This window comes from Poromitra crassiceps (assembly GCF_964638095.1).
Source record: "Poromitra crassiceps genome assembly, chromosome: 6".
NCBI classification, from domain to species: Eukaryota; Metazoa; Chordata; class Actinopteri; order Beryciformes; family Melamphaidae; genus Poromitra; species Poromitra crassiceps.
The window spans coordinates 26,146,115-26,165,117 of record NC_139627.1 but is presented as its reverse complement, the minus strand read 5'-3'; the positions used below and the strand labels follow the sequence as shown (position 1 = coordinate 26,165,117).

Sequence of the window (19,003 nt, the reverse complement as noted above, 5' to 3'; positions counted from 1 at the left end):
GTTAAAAGCACCTTGTAAAAAAAATCTGTGCTTTTAAACAGATTAAAATCACATGCCAATGCTCTAAGGCACAAAGCAGACCTAATTCTACCAATAAACAATGTGTTTATTAAACATGATCCTCAATAAACCATGAAATACAATTGATATTTTATAAAATATCAAAGAGATAAAGAAATAATTTGTATTGTAAAATCAATAATATTGTTACCAAGTAATTCATTTAAACTCACTCATTTTCATGATAGATTATCATGAAGAATTACACATTATCTGTACCAGATGGACATAATGTGGAAGGTGGGGAGATGGAAACCTCTTTATTCTTTGCTCTTTGTTTGATTGTTTCTTTCCTTAAAGCCTGTACTGACGCAAGCGTTTGTTGAGTATGCAAATTAAGTATCAAATATAGCATCGTGATAGCACTGTGTATGTCAGAAAGGATCCGCAACCTGCTTCTATAATTCACACTACAAATCAAATGTGATTACTCCCACATCTCAAAGCTTAACTCAGACTCAGCTGCTATCTTCTCATCTTTTAAGGAGGAGAGTTGGTGGAATAGTGGAGGAGTGACTGAACAGACTATCCTACAGAAATCAATGAGGACTGTTGTCTTATTGACAGTTACTACCCCCCTCTCCCCTCGCCCCCAGCAGAGAGAGGTAGCAAGATGAGAGTATGAACAGTGGAGGGGGAAAAAAAATGGCTTTGAAGATCAATATACGTACGTACAACGGCAACCCAAACTGTGGTGTCTGTAACTGACAGAGACTTGAGCTCAACATGAAAGACGTGACACACAGGGCTTCCGATGCAACTCTCCTCTCCCATGCTCAGTGAAAGTCTCTGCTCAGAAGGGTACCTGTGAGTAGTAGATAAAAGGCACCAGTTCATCCCCTCCACCCTGAGCACTTTACAGCCTAATTGCATTGCCCGCTGTTAAGTGCGGAAGGAGTATCCCAGGATGTGGCTTTTGAACGCAGCTCTAATTGACACTTGATTGATTTGCTTGCTTCTCAAACATGTCCAAAAGATGGGACTCATGAGAAAGGATGTGTGCAGGGCTGCCTGCTGCTAATATAGTACCTTTTACTTCTCGGTCTTAAAATGTCCATCTGTGACCAAGCCTGGACGTCTAAGCGAATTTAATGTTTGGAACCTGCCTCCTTTTGGGTTTGAATAAGAATTAAATCTGGGCTAGATAATAAACAGTTATAACACTTTCAATTTTAGCGTTAATCTTGATGCAGGAAAAAAAACATCAAAACATTTTCAATTCTCACTTGATACTTATTTGTGTTCCACTCTTCACCCTCAGAAAGAGGGTACGCCAGTTGTAGAAATGCTGACCTTGTCTGCGGGAAAGGTTGTTACATAAGGAAATGTTCTTTTAATGCATTCCTGACCTAGCATCAACGTAAAAACCCATTAAGTGGACAGCTGCACTCTCATCATCTCATTGTAAAATCTGAGTGCTACAATCTCTGTCTCAATCCTTAACAGAACCCCCCCCCCCCCCCTTTTTTTAGGTCAGCAAGTACTATTTGTGATAATCATAATCCAAAATATAGCATTCACAAATTATTGTCAAAACAGCAAGCCAGATGTTTGAACAGATTAATGTATAGGGGCACTTCCTGAGAGTTTTGATGCATTCTCAATTAAAAAAGGAGATGGAGTTCTAGTGATTTCTCCACCAGTGTGAGAGGACAACAGTGAAAGGCATACAGCAGGCTATATGAAGCTGAAAGTGCCCTGATCCACTAACCTCATCGCTGAGCAAAACCACAGATCACAATGTTACGTAATGTTACATAAGAGAGGATACATAACCATGGCGTGATGAGAAGAGGTAGGCCGTTGTGATGATGTCAGAACAGAACATCTCAGAACTAGGATGCTGCCCATTGCCAACTGAATGAACACTGAATTCAGTTACATACACTGTAGTGCAGTGGCGGCTGGTGAGCTTGGAAACAGGGGAAAGAAATGTGGATGTTTTTTTTTCTCTTTTGCAGTTTGAAGACATATTTAGAGGAATATCTCATTTTAAATTAGCATTAGGATTAGACTGTTGTGATGTCATTATTCAGTTTCAACCATCAATAATTGTTCCTTTTCTCATTATTTCATTTCTCAGTGTAAATACTGTATATTTATTTCGAGATTTTGGTCAATTATTTGTGCTGTTGTGGTTATTATTAGCCTAGTTACTCACTTCTACACTAGCTTAGATTGTGTTACTTATGGATGGCATGGAATTATAGTGAAAATAGATTATCCCCCCCTTTTTTGCTGGGGACCCCGCTTTTAAAACCACTGGCTTAGGCTACAACTGTTGCGAGAAGGTTTCAGGATTTATCTCTATGCATTAGGCTGTGATTACTATTTATATAAATCTATTTATTCACATAGATTCATGATATATTATGGTATACAGCCTACCTGTGACATCAATGTTTTGATTAATCTGCGCCAGTACCGAAAATGTAGCCTATTACTGCATGACTGATCCTATGATGTCATTGTAATCACACCTGAGTGTGATTATTGTCTTGTGCTTTCACAAGACAGGTGTTGTCCGTTCAATCAGCCCACCTGTCTTTATAATGGCTTGCTTGCACTGTGTTTGTATGAGACTTGACAAAGTCTAGGCCGAAACTGTTGTCAAATAGCGTAAAATTACACTTTATTGCATCTGGAACCAGAGTGTGCCTTCCCCTGCAACAACTTCTAGCATACATGTAGGCTACTCGTTTAGTTACATTCCAATTCATCAACTTTGGAGCGTTATTTACCCCCCCTTCCCGACATGCTATTGACATGCTTCGTCCCAATCGATTCCTTATTTCTTCTACTTTCATATGGTATAAAGATTACCACTCACGCTTTAAAAACGAGCTTGCAGTCAGCGATGGATTTACGGGCCAAATTCAGTTTAAAAATGTGGGAATTTAAGGTTGCGGTAAATGACAGGAAAAATGACAGCATGAAACATAAATACGAAGAAAATAGCGCTGCTCGGTGAACCATTTCCACGCCGAATTTAATCGAAGGCCCGGATAACTTGAAATGAATTGACTTACTTGCATATCCATGCCGTCTGTAGTGTCAGCGCATGCAGCCGAGACGTTGCAAATATCCCAGTTTGATTCTTTGGCGTAGTGACTCCGTGGCAGGATGCCTCTCTTCTTGAGGCGGGAGGGCATCTGCTCGGAGAACCCCCCCCGTAGGGGATTCTTCGGGAGTCAATACATTGGTGGTGGACTGGGGAGGTGGGTGGGGTGAAACGCGGCTTCCAGAGAAGGAATTGGATCAGCTTGGTGCAGCGGCTAGAGGGCAGGGAACAAGGGCTGTGGTGCGCTCGGCGTGGCTATAAATACTGTCACGTCATAGCTTTGGTACTGAAGACATTAACGCCGTCACCTAGGCAAGTGCGCTACTACTGCACTGACGGCATTGGCGCGTCACTCTGGGATTACTGCACTTGTTGTAACGCTAGCATTACATGTGAGGCTGAGGTCGCTATGTTTCTAGATTACATGTGGCGTGAGGCAGCGTGTCTGGTCTTCATCTTGAAACTAGGTCGAGACCATCATTTCAATCATGAGAGACCAGAGGGTAAGGTTAATCAGCAAGCTTTATTAAAGTATGGCATGGCGATAGGATTCATGGCCTGAAGCGGTATGGCATTAATTCTGATGGCGTGGCAGCATGGCAACTGATTCTTTGGCGTAGTGACTCCGTGGCAGGATGCCTCTCTTCTTGAGGCGGGAGGGCATCTGCTCGGAGAACCCCCCAAAAGAGAGAAACGTCGCCGGCCGGTTGGCTCGGCAGCACGGCGACTTACGGCATAATTCGGCGTTGGCATAGTTCGGCATAATTCGGCGTTGGCATAGTTCGGCGTTGAACTCCCCCCCAAACTGACTGACTACAGGCTGCTCGGCACCTGGAACACTTGCGGGCTGCTCGGCACCCAGAACACTTCGAGTCGTCTGCTGAGGTCTTGCCGGATTAGTTATGTGACTACAGGCTGCTCGGCACCTGGAACACTTGCAGGCTGCTCGGCACCTAGAACACTTCGAGTCGTCTATTGAGGTCTGAATTAGTGAAGCTGCCTCGGTGTTGAGATTTGGGTTGAGCCCCCTCGGTTTTGAGATTTGGATTGAGCCCCCCCCCTGACTACAGGCTGCTCGGCACCTGGAACACTTGCAGGCTGCTCGGCACCCTAGAACACTTTGAGTAGTCTAGGGGTCTGGATTAGTGGGGAGACTACGGGCTGCTCGGCACCCGGAACACTTGCAGGCTGCTCGGCACCTAGAACACATTAGGCTCTTTCATACACAGATCGCGGAAAAATAGCCGTTTAGGAGTCCCGTAAAGCCAGCCGCCTCGCCACAGAAATTGCTTTCACACGAGCCAAGCAGCACGGCCACATTACCGTGCTGCTCTGTACTTTCAGGTGAAATCCCCCGCTCCCGCATTGAAAGGCGAGCAGAGGGATTTCCAGCTCCTCCTAGCCCAAATTAATATTTTCATAGGTTAGTGTAGCCTAGGCTACTGTATGATGAACGAATTCAATTCAACAACAGACTTTCCTCCTTCTCCTAGTCCGCTGAGGAGATCTGTATCGGCATTTTCATTGGCTGTTTTCATAACTTAATAAAAAAATGCGCTAATTTGCGGCTGCTGCACCTGGAAGAATCCCCTCCTACAGTAGTTCTGTGTCTGGAGCAATGTCCCGCCCACAGCGCTATCTGATTGGTTACACATCAAGCAATAGCCTATCAGAGAGCTCAGAGATGAAATCTTGACACCTCACCTCAGTGCTTTCTGTTCAGCCGCAGCCTGCACTAGACAGGGGGACAGTGCGAGGCTGCCTGAAGCGAGAGCAGCGGACTAGTTGGCTGTTGTAACTGTAACACTCACACTGTGTTAAGGTAAAGCAGCAGATATTGTCATGCCAAAGTTGTAATAAAGTTAATATACATAATAATTACCTACGCTGACATTGCAAAAACACCACGATCTCATGAGCGATTCGTATGAAGCGCTGCCTCGCACAGTGTGGTGTGTGGAGATAGGTCTGTCTATCAGTCTACTTTTTTTACTTTCACTCCTCACTTTCTTGATGCATGAGGTGATTTCCCCTGTAATTTTTTTATGAATGAGCTGACCATTCGCACCTTTTCCGGCTCGCTGCGACGACCTTTCAAGTGGAGGCGGGTTGTCCGCCAATACGGCGATGTGACAACCTTTGGTGCCGGGACAAAAGGCGTACAAGAATTACCCACCAACGCGCGTTCCTGCCTTTCACATCGGAGCCGCGAATCCTAATTTCCGCGCATTTTTCGGCTTTCATGGCCGGTGTGAAAGACCCTTTTGAGTAGTCTGCTGGGGTCTGAATTAGTGGTGTGACTACAGGCTGCTCGGCACCTAGAACACTTGCAGGCTGCTCGGCACCTAGAACACTTCGAGTAGTCTACCGTGGTCGGAATTAGTGATTTGTTGCGGGCTGTTCAACGCCGAGCACTTGCAGGCTGCTCGACACCTGGAACGCTTAATCAATTAGATCGACGAATTAGTGACGCTGCCTCAGTGTTGAGATTTGGATTGAGCCCCCTCGGTTTTGATATTTGGATTGAGCCCCCCCCCCTGACTACAGGCTGCTCGGCACCTGGAACACTTGCAGGCTGCTCAGCACCTAGAACACTTCGAGTAGTCCACTGGGGTCTGAATTAGTGGGGAGACTACGGGCTGCTCGACACTGACTACAGGCTGCTCGGCACCTGGAACACTTGCAGGCTGCTCAGCACCTAGAACACTTTGAGTAGTCCACTGGGGTCTGAATTAGTGGGGAGACTACGGGCTGCTCGACACCCAGAACACTTGCGGGCTGCTCGGCACCCAGAACGCTTAATCAATTCGATCGACCCGATTCGGGGAGTCCACCACCAATGAAATGCGAAGTAACGGCTATTGCGAGGAATGCAGGAATGGATGCCATGTGCTTACCGTGTGACGCCTGGGGGAGGAGAGATCTTTGGGCAGACGATATGGCGGCCTGCTCTGGTCGGACGTAGGCCGCGTGGGCTGACGAGGACCAGCGGCGCCGCCTACAGCAGGCGCTGGGTGATCGACCAATCCGGCGCGCTTCGGCGCGGTGACTTAGCAAACCCCCCCCCCCGAGATGGACAGGTGCTAGCCATGTGTTTGTGAGCGGTAATGTGCTCGCTTTCCGTGTTGTTCTGGGACGGTTTGTTTACAGTTTTATGCGTCGGCTAGCCAGTCGGAGAATGGAGTTATTATGGCACTAGCGGGTGCCTGCACGAAGTGAGCAAAATTTATGATGCACTTCTGGAAGCACTGCAATAGCTGCTTGTATGTGTTTTAGATCTATTAGTTGTGTGGTTTTATTTTATTTTAATTCTTTCTTATTGTGCTGTCTGTGTTTGTGTACGTATTTTATATGGACCCGAGTCTGGAATGAAGTTTATGTATATGACTTTAGCGCCCCCCTTGCGCTATAACTTCGGGGAGGCGCTGGAAGGGAACACTTGTTCCGCGCTCCGCCGACTTACTCCGGGGCATTGCTACTGCTTGAACTCTGGAAATCTTGGCCAGCAGGATAGCGCGTTCAAATATCAGCAATTATAGGCATGCATGAACTAACGCCCCCTCCGCAAGCGGCATGATACCAGGAAGCATTATTATTGTGAGTGATGCAAGGATGCGGTGACGCACGGTGATGACGGCCCGGCAATGCCTGGAGAAGCCTGGACACCAATAGTCGCTGAATGGATATTTTTAACTTGCAGCATTGTTACCGTGGAATGAGAGTAGGCCTATATGTGGAGCCGTATACCGATGATGGGCATCGCCCGCCGCACGGTTAAATGTCCGAATCATATATATATGTATGTTATATGTATATATACTGTATGTATATTCAGTGAGCAGCACGGCTTCTGTTAATTTGACTGGGTGGCTGGAGCATCGACTCGGAGAAAGGATTTTTTTTTTTTTTTTTTTTTTTTTTTTTTTTGGTTAAAACGGAATCTGGCTGTCATTAGACATTGATTAACTGAACGCTATTGCTAACTGATGCTTTGAACGTCCGTTTGCAGTGATTCTGGCTGGCTGTTGACTATTGTAAATTGTGCAATAAATGCAATGAATGCAATTTGAGCACGATGTGTGAATACATTTGATGTTAATTGTTTGGGCCTAATTATTTAACACGTTAGAGATGTGTGTAGTTCTCCATAGATTTAGCCTCTTCATTTTGCTCTCGAATGCACCAGGTTATTTAATTTCACGTTATTGGATGAAGAGACATTTAGTGTAGCTCCGCCGTCTTTCTTTAGCTGTAGGCGAGGATATAACGACCAGTTCACGGAGATTGTCAAGAGATCGTTCATTCACTATGATGAATGCATTGCTACTTGTGCCCAGCTCGTTTCCTTCGCGCCCGACGTGCGGACCGCAGGGAATGGTTAGATGATTGTTTTGAAGCATGCCGAAGTGATTTGAAATTAAGATTTGGTTGCTAGAATTATATGGCACTGTTATGTATTAAAGAGGTGATTACGTTACCGTTGCGCTCGACTGCTGTCCGGGACGCGCTCCGCCGGCGTTCCCTGCGCTCGGGGCTGGCGATGCTGCGAGCCGTCCCGGCTGGATAGCATTTAATCGTGGGGCCGAGTTCCCCGGCCACGTCGTGGAACTGCGTCGTGCTGAGAACGATGATGGAGCAGGACCTGCGCTTATGATGGCTTGATTAGCAGGGTCGGAACAGCGGACGCTTGGAGACTGGATGGCTTGGTGGCCCGAACAGAACGGGGCCGCGGATGGATAAGACTTGGACATGAGAATTGCATGGCTGCGGCCGCTCCGGGCCCGGAGCGCGCTCTCCCCCCGACTGAGCTGTGGTCATCGACCCCGTCATTGGTAGAGCAGGTAGTTCTTGAGAGAGGGGGGCAGGGGCAGTCCGTGGATTTCGCTCAGGCGCTCCCTTCCTAGAGCCGCTCGCACTGAACGCTTGCACAGGTCCCTCAGAGGGAGGGGCTCCGCATCGAGTCCGTTTATGTACCGAATTCGTATTTCGCAGTGTCCCCACACGGCGCTCACTACTGGGTACACTTTCCTGCCCCTAAGTTCTCTGAACGCCACCCCTAGATCATGGCCATTTACTATGAAACGCAACGTTCCCTCATCCATGTCCAAGACGACTAAGAGCGAGTCTGGTATTATGAAGGTGTCGTCGGGTTCCAGGAAGGCGGGGTAGGTTCTGCCCGCGTGGTTCTTGCCGTCGTGGTAGAGTTTACACCGGCCCAGGTCCCAGCCCCAGGATTCGGTGTTGTTTCCCACTAGGGCCGTGTAGCCCACCGAATGCAGCGGCGCGTCGCCCGTGGCCACTCCGACCACGGCGTGGGACCCCCTCTGGTGCTTGGCCCAGCTGACCTCCCACGCGTGCAGTCCTCGCGTGTAGCCCGCCCGGCCGCGGATGGCGTCCGTGCTCTGCGCCACGGGGTGCCGGTGGAACACCAGCTTGTTGTCTTCCTTAACAAAGATGTTGGGCGAGCAGTCGTCGTTGTTCCAGGAGTGCTGCGCCTGGACGTCCGGGCCGGCGGGCGGCATGTCCAGCAGCAGGTCCAGCCGGGAGGGCTTGGTGTGGTTCGGGGCCTGGAGCTCCACCTTCATTTTCGGCCCTAATGGCCTGCCGTATGCCCCGGCTGGAGCTGCTACGCTCCTCACGGGGATTTTCGACCCTAATGGCCTGCCATATGCCTTGGCCAGGGCCGCGGCGCTCCTCGCGGGGGCGCGCGTTTGCTTCCTTCCGCGCCCCCGAGTGCTCGTGCCCGGGCCCGGAGCGCTCTCTGCTTCGGCCCTTGCGCGACTGCGAGTTGTTTGTCCTCGTGACTTGGCCCCGTTTGCTTTCTTTCCTCGGCCGCGCGCCGGCCCCGCTTGCTTGCTCTTGACGATGAGGTTCCCCGTCTGAGATGCGTTCGGTGCTGCCGAAGCCTGCTGCCGTCCGCTTGCCTGTTGCGGCCCGTACCCGGGCATGGATAAATCGACGGGCGAGTCCTCGTCGGAGCTGGATGCCTCCAGCTCGAATTGGTACTGCGCCTCGTATTTTTCGTCTTCGGAGCTCGACATGTTGCAGGAGTGAACGGTGAGTGGTCTCGTGAATGCAGATGGCTTGATAGCGGAGTCTGGAGGGAGGTCTCGTGAAGCAGATGGCTTGGTAGCAGAATCTGGAGGAATGGGCAGCTTGAGAAGTGAAACGCGGCTTCCAGAGAAGGAATTGGATCAGCTTGGTGCAGCGGCTAGAGGGCAGGGAACAAGGGCTGTGGTGCGCTCGGCGTGGCTATAAATACTGTCACGTCATAGCTTTGGTACTGACGACATTAACGCCGTCACCTAGGCAAGTGCGTCACTACTGCACTGACGGCATTGGCGCGTCACTCTGGGATTACTGCACTTGTTGTAACGCTAGCATTACATGTGAGGCTGAGGTCGCTATGTTTCTAGATTACATGTGGCGTGAGGCAGCGTGTCTGGTCTTCATCTTGAAACTAGGTTGAGACCATCATTTTTGACGTTAAATATTCCAGTATCCCGCCGTACCGCGGCCCGCAACTCGAAACTCGTTTTGGCTCGTAATCCAATGCAACGACTGTCTGGCTTGTGAACACTTACTCCTTGATAAAAACTAAATAAAAATAAGGGGGAAATATAATATGCTGCTACTGTCATCAGTAAATGTCGTAAATCATTCCTGTCAGGTCATGACAGCAAAGTGGATTTCACTTCCTATAGTGAACTTGATTCAGCCTTGAGAGACTCATTCATCAGTGGACGATACAATGTCAATCTTAGCAATCTATCCAATCAACAACCAATTAGGTTGAATAAATTAATTGTTTGGTATTGATTGGTAAGGGTGGGTTAAGCTCCAGCTAAATCTAATTGGTTGAAAAACACATCATTTCACTGTTCCTTGTCAAATGCATGCGTTTTCAACCAATAATATTTTGCATGAGATAAATTACCATGGGAATCAAACGCCCTAGGGGAGGATTTTTTTCTCCTCTACCCCCCGAGGGCATGACCAGGGCATGACAGACTGGCACAGACTCTGTCTGCATGCCGCTCCATCACTGCCCTACAGGGGTCACTGTTGTTGAAGCATTTTAAGAATAACATGATTTTATTCAGAAAAAACACATTTGATTGATATTTTATTAAAAAAATATATATTATTATATAAAATTCCCCATCTCTTCTAGAAAATAGAGGAGGACCATCCTCCCTTGCCTGACTGGAACCCCCCCCCCTGCTGTAGTGTTGTAATGTGTGTAACCACAAGGATTTTGCATCTTGCGTCATGCATGGTAGAACACTGTGACTGGAGTGGCCTTCGTTTTACATTTGGTAGTCATGAGGTATACACAAAATAAAAATGAAATAACATAATTGTTTGAAATAAAACAAATATATAGTTGATCATTCATCATTTTATTAGGAAGGAGGGATGAGCTCAACTTGAATCACAGGTACAGTATGCCTATAGTGAAAGAGGAGAACCGGCACTCACGGTAGGCTAATTTGAACAAAGCCTTTTATTGGGCAGAGAAAAATAGGACGTGCCTATAGCCCATATATGGTTATGCCATCATTGCCATGAAATACCACATAAGCAATAAGCATACAACTGCAGTTAAGAGTGCTGCTTTTTCGCTAGCCTTGCAAGAAAGCTGGAAAAATTGCACCATATTTTACCAGGACAAATAGATTACCTGGATGTGGCTGCAACAATCTGTACTGTGACAGTGATGTATGGGAGGTTGCTATCACGCTTTGCTATCCAAACAGCAAGGTCACAATGCAGCAGGACACCCTCGTTTATAATGCATAGGCACGGTATTTGGTGTGATTGGTGTGGCCTCAGCTGCATCTTAAAACAGTATTTATTCAACTTTGTGGGTTTATTCTTGGAAAAACAAAAATCAACATACAGTAAATGCAATACAGTGACAAAAACTGTACCCCCCTGGCTGTCCCCCCCCCCCCCATTTTGAATCAAGAATATTGCTCATTCAGCAAATCCTAACAGAGAATAGAGTCACAATAGTATGTTACTACCCCCCTGAAATTGTAAGCAGTACAATATATAGAGCATATAACAATGGCTCAGTGATTGACTCAGTGCTCTGGTGATGGATATGCAAAGCAGCCCACAGCATTCACTCTACTGTCATCCTGCTTCACATTCATAGCAAACACAGGACCACAATATAATCTAGAGGAGCAATCACTGGATCTGTGTGAAACCATTCCAGTCCCATCCCACGAAGATGTGTATCCTCTATATCTGCTTAGCTGTTGGACATTTGTTACTATTGTTCGAAAAAAAATATGACTATTACATTCATCATATGGACATACTGCTTACCTAAAACACAAAACGCAGGGCCAATATGGTCCAAGAAGGCCTAAATATAATAATAGAGACAGTTTTATACTGATATTGGGAACAAATGCAGTCCCCACAACAAAACAAATACATCTAGCGCAAATAAAGAACAATTTGGTTACCAGAATGCCATCTACTGAGGAATCACTTTGTTCTACAGAGAGCCACAAGGTAAAAGGCTTGAGTGGTTCTTTATCTGGGCATGGTTTTGTAAAGCCCCCCAACACACCTCTCAACAACAATGTTAAGTTATGTTGTTAAGGCATGTAAAAACAAAGGGCATTACGCTAATTAAGGTGAGATGAAACAAATGTATGAAGAATCATTTGAGGTTGCGGCTGAGACACAACAGTCCTCAATTTAGTTGGTAGAAACCAGATCTAGTCAACATCTTAACATGCTGATCAAAATGCATAAACCAGTCAAAAATAACACCCAAGATTTCACAACTAGATTTCACAAAAAAAGGCCAATGCACTGCTGAAGCTCAGATGATATACTGTACTGTACTGTCAGGGCTAGGGTTGCCAACCGTCCCTTAAAATACGGAATCGTCCCGTATTTGTAAACAAAAAGACGTGTTCCGTATTGAACTGATACGGGACGCGCTTTGTCCCGTATTGGAGAAACAATGCAGTGCAAAGAGTGAAGGGCTATTTGTATTGCATTTGCAGGAAACAGTCTTATGTCATATATCATAACATTTCTAGCCTTTGCAATGTTTGTCCCTAGATGTTATAGGGTAAATATTAAAAACAGATAATAAAATATACAGTAAACAGTAAACAACAAGGATAGAGCGCACACACAAAAATGTCACACTGATGTCACAATGCCGATTGATTGATTGATTGAAAAGTTTATTTCTATAGGGACAGATACATAAACATAGAGCATTCACAGGAAACAGTCGTTATATATCCTGACATTTATAGCCTAAGCTAGTTTGCAATGTTTGTCCCTAGATGTTATAAGGCAAATATAAAAACAGGGTACAGAATACAGACTATAGAATACAGCTGTTAGGTTACACAAAATATAAAACATAAAACAAATATACATCTGTTATGTACAGTATACAAGATAGTAAATATACATTAGTGTGTTAATGTAATACATTAATGACATCAAAGAAAACAATTTAAGATTAGCAACTTAAAATGGGGAGTTTTATCCACACTCACACCCATCCACTCTCACACTTTTACACAATTACAATTACACTGGCAACATCCATCTATCCTACACACACACACACACACACACACACACACACACACACACACACACACACACACACACACACACACACACACATCTAAACAAGACATCTATGGCATCATCAGTGCCTATGACATCATCAGTGATGTCATAAGATGGTTTTGCTCTTATGACATCACCTATGACATCATCAGTGGTACAAAAATGTAAACAGACAGACAGAGATTGCCCACTTGCCCCAAATATATATAGAAATTACATACATGACTCTCTAGCAAATGGTCCAGATCAGTGCAAGATACTCTGCCGGCACTTGCTGAGGAGGATGCAAACCTGTGGAGTATTGACCATATTGTATTTGATCATGTTTCAGTGGGTGTACAGTAACAGCATCTGTTTAGAGTGCCAGGTTCCCATGAGAACAGCTGATGTTTCTGAGCTGGTGTACGTCCTTTATACACTGCTGCTTATCTTACTTCCTGAAATATGTCGCTGACGAGTCCCGTGAGGAGGCAATGTTAATAGAGGTTTTAGAGGTGCTGGGGTATGAATAAGTTGATCAGTGTGCATTATAGGAGCCTATTATTGCATTCTGAGCAACAGTTTCACTTGGGTGCTTTGGAACAAAAGAACATTGGCCTCACGTTTGTAAAGCATGGCAGATAATGTGGGGGAGGAGGGAGGGAATAAAAGTGATTAAGATACCTAACTGTCTCAAGCAATGGCTGTAATGGCGCAGGGTTCTCCAGTACTGACAAAAAAGTAATATGGTAGCCTGCAGCTGGAATATTACTGAAAATATTCACAGCCATATTTGTATAGTTTGACCTAGGACAGTTGAGTTTACATTATACAGCCTTCAGTTTATCAGGAACCTTGATCTGTTATGAACACTGTATGCACCTTGTTTTGAAGTGTAATTAGCAAATCTTTTGGGCCAATCAGGGTAATTTTGAGCAGTTACATTTATCCACAGTGAAGTGTTTTAGAATAGCTATAGCTAGTCCATGCGAGTTATGTGACTGAATAATGGTTTGAGGCAAATCACAAGATTCCCAAGTTGTTTACTCATCGATGCCCACAAAGGCTAAATGAGCACTGATTGAAAGAGAATGCAACCCTCTGCGAATGGACTACCAGCCAGAGGCCAGAAGTGCAGCAGATCTCACAATGAGAGACATTGCACTTACTCAACAGCGCAGGAAGAGTTTACGTAGAAACTGACCATTACAAATGGCTTTGCAAGATCTGCAGAGAAGGGTTGGATCAAGACAATACTTACATCTGAATTACATCTACAGCAACGATTCCTCTCTTCCCCAGTGTGTGTTATGTAGTCTCCTAGTCCTAGTGCAGAGAACTCATGAACAAGGTTGGATAATGTAGTTCAACCTCAGCAGTTAAAAACAAAGAGCAACTCTGTTTGAAAAACCAGGCAGAATAAATGCAATGAATAGCCCATTGCTTGTATAATGTATTATTCTGAATATTCTGTAAACTGTGGATCCTTGGGGGTTCATATTGAGCAAAATAGTCAGAAAGCAAGTATAATCATATTACCAATTTATTTCAAGTTCTTAATGTGTTTATTTTCTTTTTTGTCCTTTACTGGCATTTTTCTCATTTCTGTTTGAGAAATGCATTTGTGTCTTTTATATGCTTACAAGCAGGCAACATGGGGAGAACATCAGCCATAGACATTGGTTGAGCAGATGTCCACTAGATGCACTGTTATTTCTAAATCTGAATGATTTGATATTCATGGCCTGCTGATTGGCGCGCTGCCTCAAGCCAAATAACCCAAACAGCTGTCTGGGACTGGACAGATACAGTACATACATATGCATTCCCAACTGCAGTGAGACCAGACACTATCGGCCCTATCGTCGTACAGGCACTATCGTTTGCGCAGCAGTTCGCGCACCTCTTATGCCATCTTAGTTGCCACATAGTTGATTGCTCTATTGCTGACAAAAATGTGTTATTGTAAGTCGCTTTGGATAAAAGCGTCTGCCAAATGACGTAATGTAATGTAAATGTATCTTCTGCGTCTATGCTATCGTCTACCTCCACCATCCAGTTTTGCGCCGGGATCTAAGCGCAAACACAGGTGTAGGCGTGGCCCAGGCGTGTCCGCGCAAAATACAGCGTTAGGGTTAATTTAAGGGAGCGCTTCATGGTGTGATTTTGGCTCCTGCACGACGCCTCCATGACGCGCTGCCTCGCTTCCATTTCTACTGTGTCTGTGCACTGCGGCTTCAAGTGCATGCAGGCAGGCTCAACTCCACTACTAGCGAAGGAATAGAAAATTATTGTTTTAACTAAGTGTTTTGGGCTCTTTTGTACAGTAATTTTGAAGTTTATTCAGGTAGAATAGTGACAAAATTGTACATGTTTTTATATTTAAACATCATACTAAACCTACAGCTGTGTGAGTCCCCTTTTAGTTTATGGCCCCAGGCAGTTGGCAGCTAGCTCAATTTAACCCCTGGTTGTCACAAAATCCCACGGCATACCACTAGTGTGCCGCAGCACACCATTTGGGAACAACTGTTTTAGAGAATGCATTTTGTGGGGATTGCACATGCTTCTCATAGTCTTGTTGTTTATCTGAACTTGGGATTTCCATTTGATTTTATATTGTTTTTTTTTGTACTGTAATTTATTATTATTATTATTATTATTATTATTATTATTATTATTATTATTATTATTATTATTATTATTATTATTATTATTATTATTATTATTATTATTTTAAATATCTTGTGCTGTAACCAGGGTGTCCTTGAAAAAAAGAGTTTGCTCTCAATGGCCCTCCCTGAATAAATAAAGGCTTACATACATGTCATGTAATGGTAAGGAGTGCTGTGGTAGTGCTGTGCTTCATGCTTCATTGACCAGCCAGGCAAGGCCTGACCATTTTTGCCCATCTTGCAAGCAGGATAGAATGAGTGTGGATAAAGTCACCATCATTTTCCATTATTGCTTCTCTGACCAGGGAATAGTGGAGAATTGCAATTTGACATTTTACCCTCTATAGAGAGGTATTAGGTTTGTTTGCAGAGAGACATAAAGGTAATAAAAGAGTGACAATATGTCACCATGGTCTAGAGACAGAACAATATGGGTCATGGCTTAGATGTCCAAATGCTGAGAGCTTCATCTTTGCCAGTGGACAATCCATATAGTCCTTGATGATGAATGAGATTGGAATGGTTACTAGTGAGAGCTTAAAATAATACTATTTAATAAACCATTTATTGAGAAAGAAAATAATAGCAAAAACAGTTAACTTACTACTCACTATTAAATAGATTTTCTAAATAGTTACATTTCCAATAGCAACTAAACGTTTGCAGGTAAAACTCGTTGCCATAATGTGACATTTTACCCATAATGGGATAAGCCAAATGTAATGTATAGTATTCATATAAATAATTTGCATGCTTATATTACCAATGAACAAATGATACATGTATGACCTACTATCCATATGAATTATACACATACACATTTATACATACATACATACATCATACATACTGTACATAGTACATACATAGATGAAATAGATGGTATGAGAAAACTCTTAAAGGATAACGCTGCTGTGTTTTAATGTATTTCTTACAATCAACAAATTCTATGGAAATAACAAAATCAGCAATGAGTTTGTTTTGCTAACAAGTCTCGTTCATGTAGCAGATGCCTAATAAAGCCATGTCTCAGTACGTCAGTAGCCATAGAACTCCATTGTATCACTAAAAACCTATTAAAAACACGCCATGCCGTTGCTCTGGCAGCATATTTCATAATCACAATGCACTGGGCCAGCCTACTTTTTCTTCACCTTAATAAACTGACTGTGAACATGCTTTTTCAATCTCAGGAAAGTAGTTCTGTAGCACTGAAAATATAGTCCCCGTCGTAACTACAATAGCCTATTTTTTTTTATCTCTTTCTGAGTTGTATTGAAAGGTTTCTAGCTCACAAATGGAGCCAATGACTTCTGGTTTAGAGGCTAAAAAGAGCAAACACATTTGTTGACGGTAAGAAATGCATTAAAACACACCAGGGTTATCCTTTAAATATTTCCCCCTACATCTCTGTGCACAAACTACAATCTAAAACAACAACAATCAACAACAAAAATCCTGAAAGCCTGAAAAATGGGCTCTAAGCTCAAACAGTAATGAGCCATCACTTCATGTAATGGGTAAATGTTAAAACAGTGATTATCTTATCTTTGTTGTCTTGATTAATTAATTGGCTGGCTGAAAGCAGGCAGCTGCATGTCTGCTAATCAGTGGCAACAATCAACACTGTAATCTTCACCACTGTCTGCTGTCTGTTGTGAGGGCCAGGGGGGAAATAAAAAAGATTGGAACTGTGATGTTTTCAGAAAATGGTGCAGGCCATGGACATGGATGGAAAGGTAATATATTGTCATTTTAGTCATATTGAGTTTTACATAGTCATTGTATAATATGTCTGAAGAAAATGTTGATATTCCCAATGGTCTCATCTTTTTTCCTGTCATTATGCATTGGGTAAACTACCCACCTTCTATAGTTTACCCACCTCTGTATTTACCACTACACCCCTGCTTACCCCTGCTTAGATTTAAAAATACTGTTACTAGTCTACAAATCACTTAACGGCCTAGGCCCAAAATACATCGCTGAATTGCTCCCACGCTACGAACCGTCTAGACCTCTCAGGTCAGCAGGGTCCGGCTTACTAACTGTCCCTAGGATCAAATCAAATCATGGGAAGGCCGAATTCAACCACTATGCTTCTGCTAGCTGGAACAAACTGCCTGAAGACCTCAGATCTGCCCCAACTTTACTTACTTTTAAAAATAGACTAAAGACTTTTATGTTTACCGTCGCTTTTAACTGCTGACAGCTGTTTTTTAGGAGATATGTGTGGCCTATAAAGGTTCGAGTCCAACTATTATAAAGGTATGGACATTTTTCCAATCATGTGTGTGTGTAATCATGTTTCTTATATAGTCATGATGTCGGGGGATTTAATATAGAAAAAAATATTTATTCTATTATGCAAACCCAATGAGTCCTCTGTCAGTTTTTTGCTCTTTTTGTAACTGCTGCGCCTAACTGATGCTCTTTCTTAAAGTTCTGTTGTGATGCTTTTAAATGTCCATTTTATTCTCTTCTTTTATTCTTTTATTTTCTTGTGTCAACCATTTTATGTGAAGCACTTTGAATTGCCTCTGTGTATGAAATGTGCTATACAAATAAACTTGACTTGACTTACGACGTGACCATTTGAATGCCAAGCATATCGTGTACACGACTTCCAACGACTTTCAGCTCGACTTTAAGTGCCACATAAAAAGGAAAACCTCTGATGTTTTTTTTTCTGTATTGTTACGGCCGTAATTGTAGTATTTTATTCCTTGTGCATTTCTGTAACTCTGTGTGGAGTGAGACCTCACTTCTGTAGGAGGATCTTTGCTCCTTGTGTGTGGTGGAGAGTGAGGATTTTTTGATGTGGGGTTGTATGAGTACTTGCATACAGTCAGTGTACTACATGCAGTAGAATGCAGCCGGCGCGGTCCCAGTTTGGAGAAATGGAGACCAGCCGCATCAGGCAAGTCGAGCTGTTTGCTGAGTGTGAAGGGGGCCATGAGCAAAAACAGAAAAAACAACAGAAAAAATACATAAAATGCTTCTATACTGCTCATAATCCACAAGCCCTGAGATGCAAAGTTGACATGAAGAGACATAATTTAAAGCCTGTTTTTGCTGAGGAGTTTCTGTGTCCTCGATGTAGGTCTGTCAGACAGACCTTTGACCTTGATAATACAGTTTATGAGCATAAGAAGCATAACGGCTGGTTCACACACGCCTACGCCTATGCCTACGCCTATGCCTACGCATATAGGCATTGCTTCATGCACGCCTGGCGCCTATTTTCGTTCACACAGGACGCCACGCTCTGCGCTACGCTGAACACATGAGCAGCGTTTTTTTTTACACTTTTCAGATCTGATTTATAGCATGGGTGAGTCCTCTTTTTTATTGTAATGTGCAAGTGAGGATTGTCTGTCTATTTCTTGGCCCTTCCCTGGGTAATCATGTGACTATGAGTCATCAACACCATGAGTGATATATGCATTGAGACAGGGGGGGGGTATATATACATCTGATAGAAAAGACGTTAATAGAGGAACACATGAAGGACAGCTTTCCTACTATGCACTCGTTAATTCGCGCTCCTCCCTCCCTTTTGGGCAAACTCGGTAGAAAATATGGCCCAAGTCCACCAGAAACA

The 19,003-nt window shown here is 44.1% G+C and overlaps 1 pseudogene across 1 annotated transcript; it reads right to left on the bottom strand.

The window, feature by feature from the left end:
- Window positions 1–7,947: 7,947 nt before the first annotated feature.
- On the bottom strand, window positions 7,948–9,162 carry LOC310777816 (SPRY domain-containing SOCS box protein 1 pseudogene; annotated as a pseudogene). Its single transcript has one exon. The product of its transcript is annotated as an SPRY domain-containing SOCS box protein 1 pseudogene (transcript).
- Window positions 9,163–19,003: the final 9,841 nt, after the last annotated feature.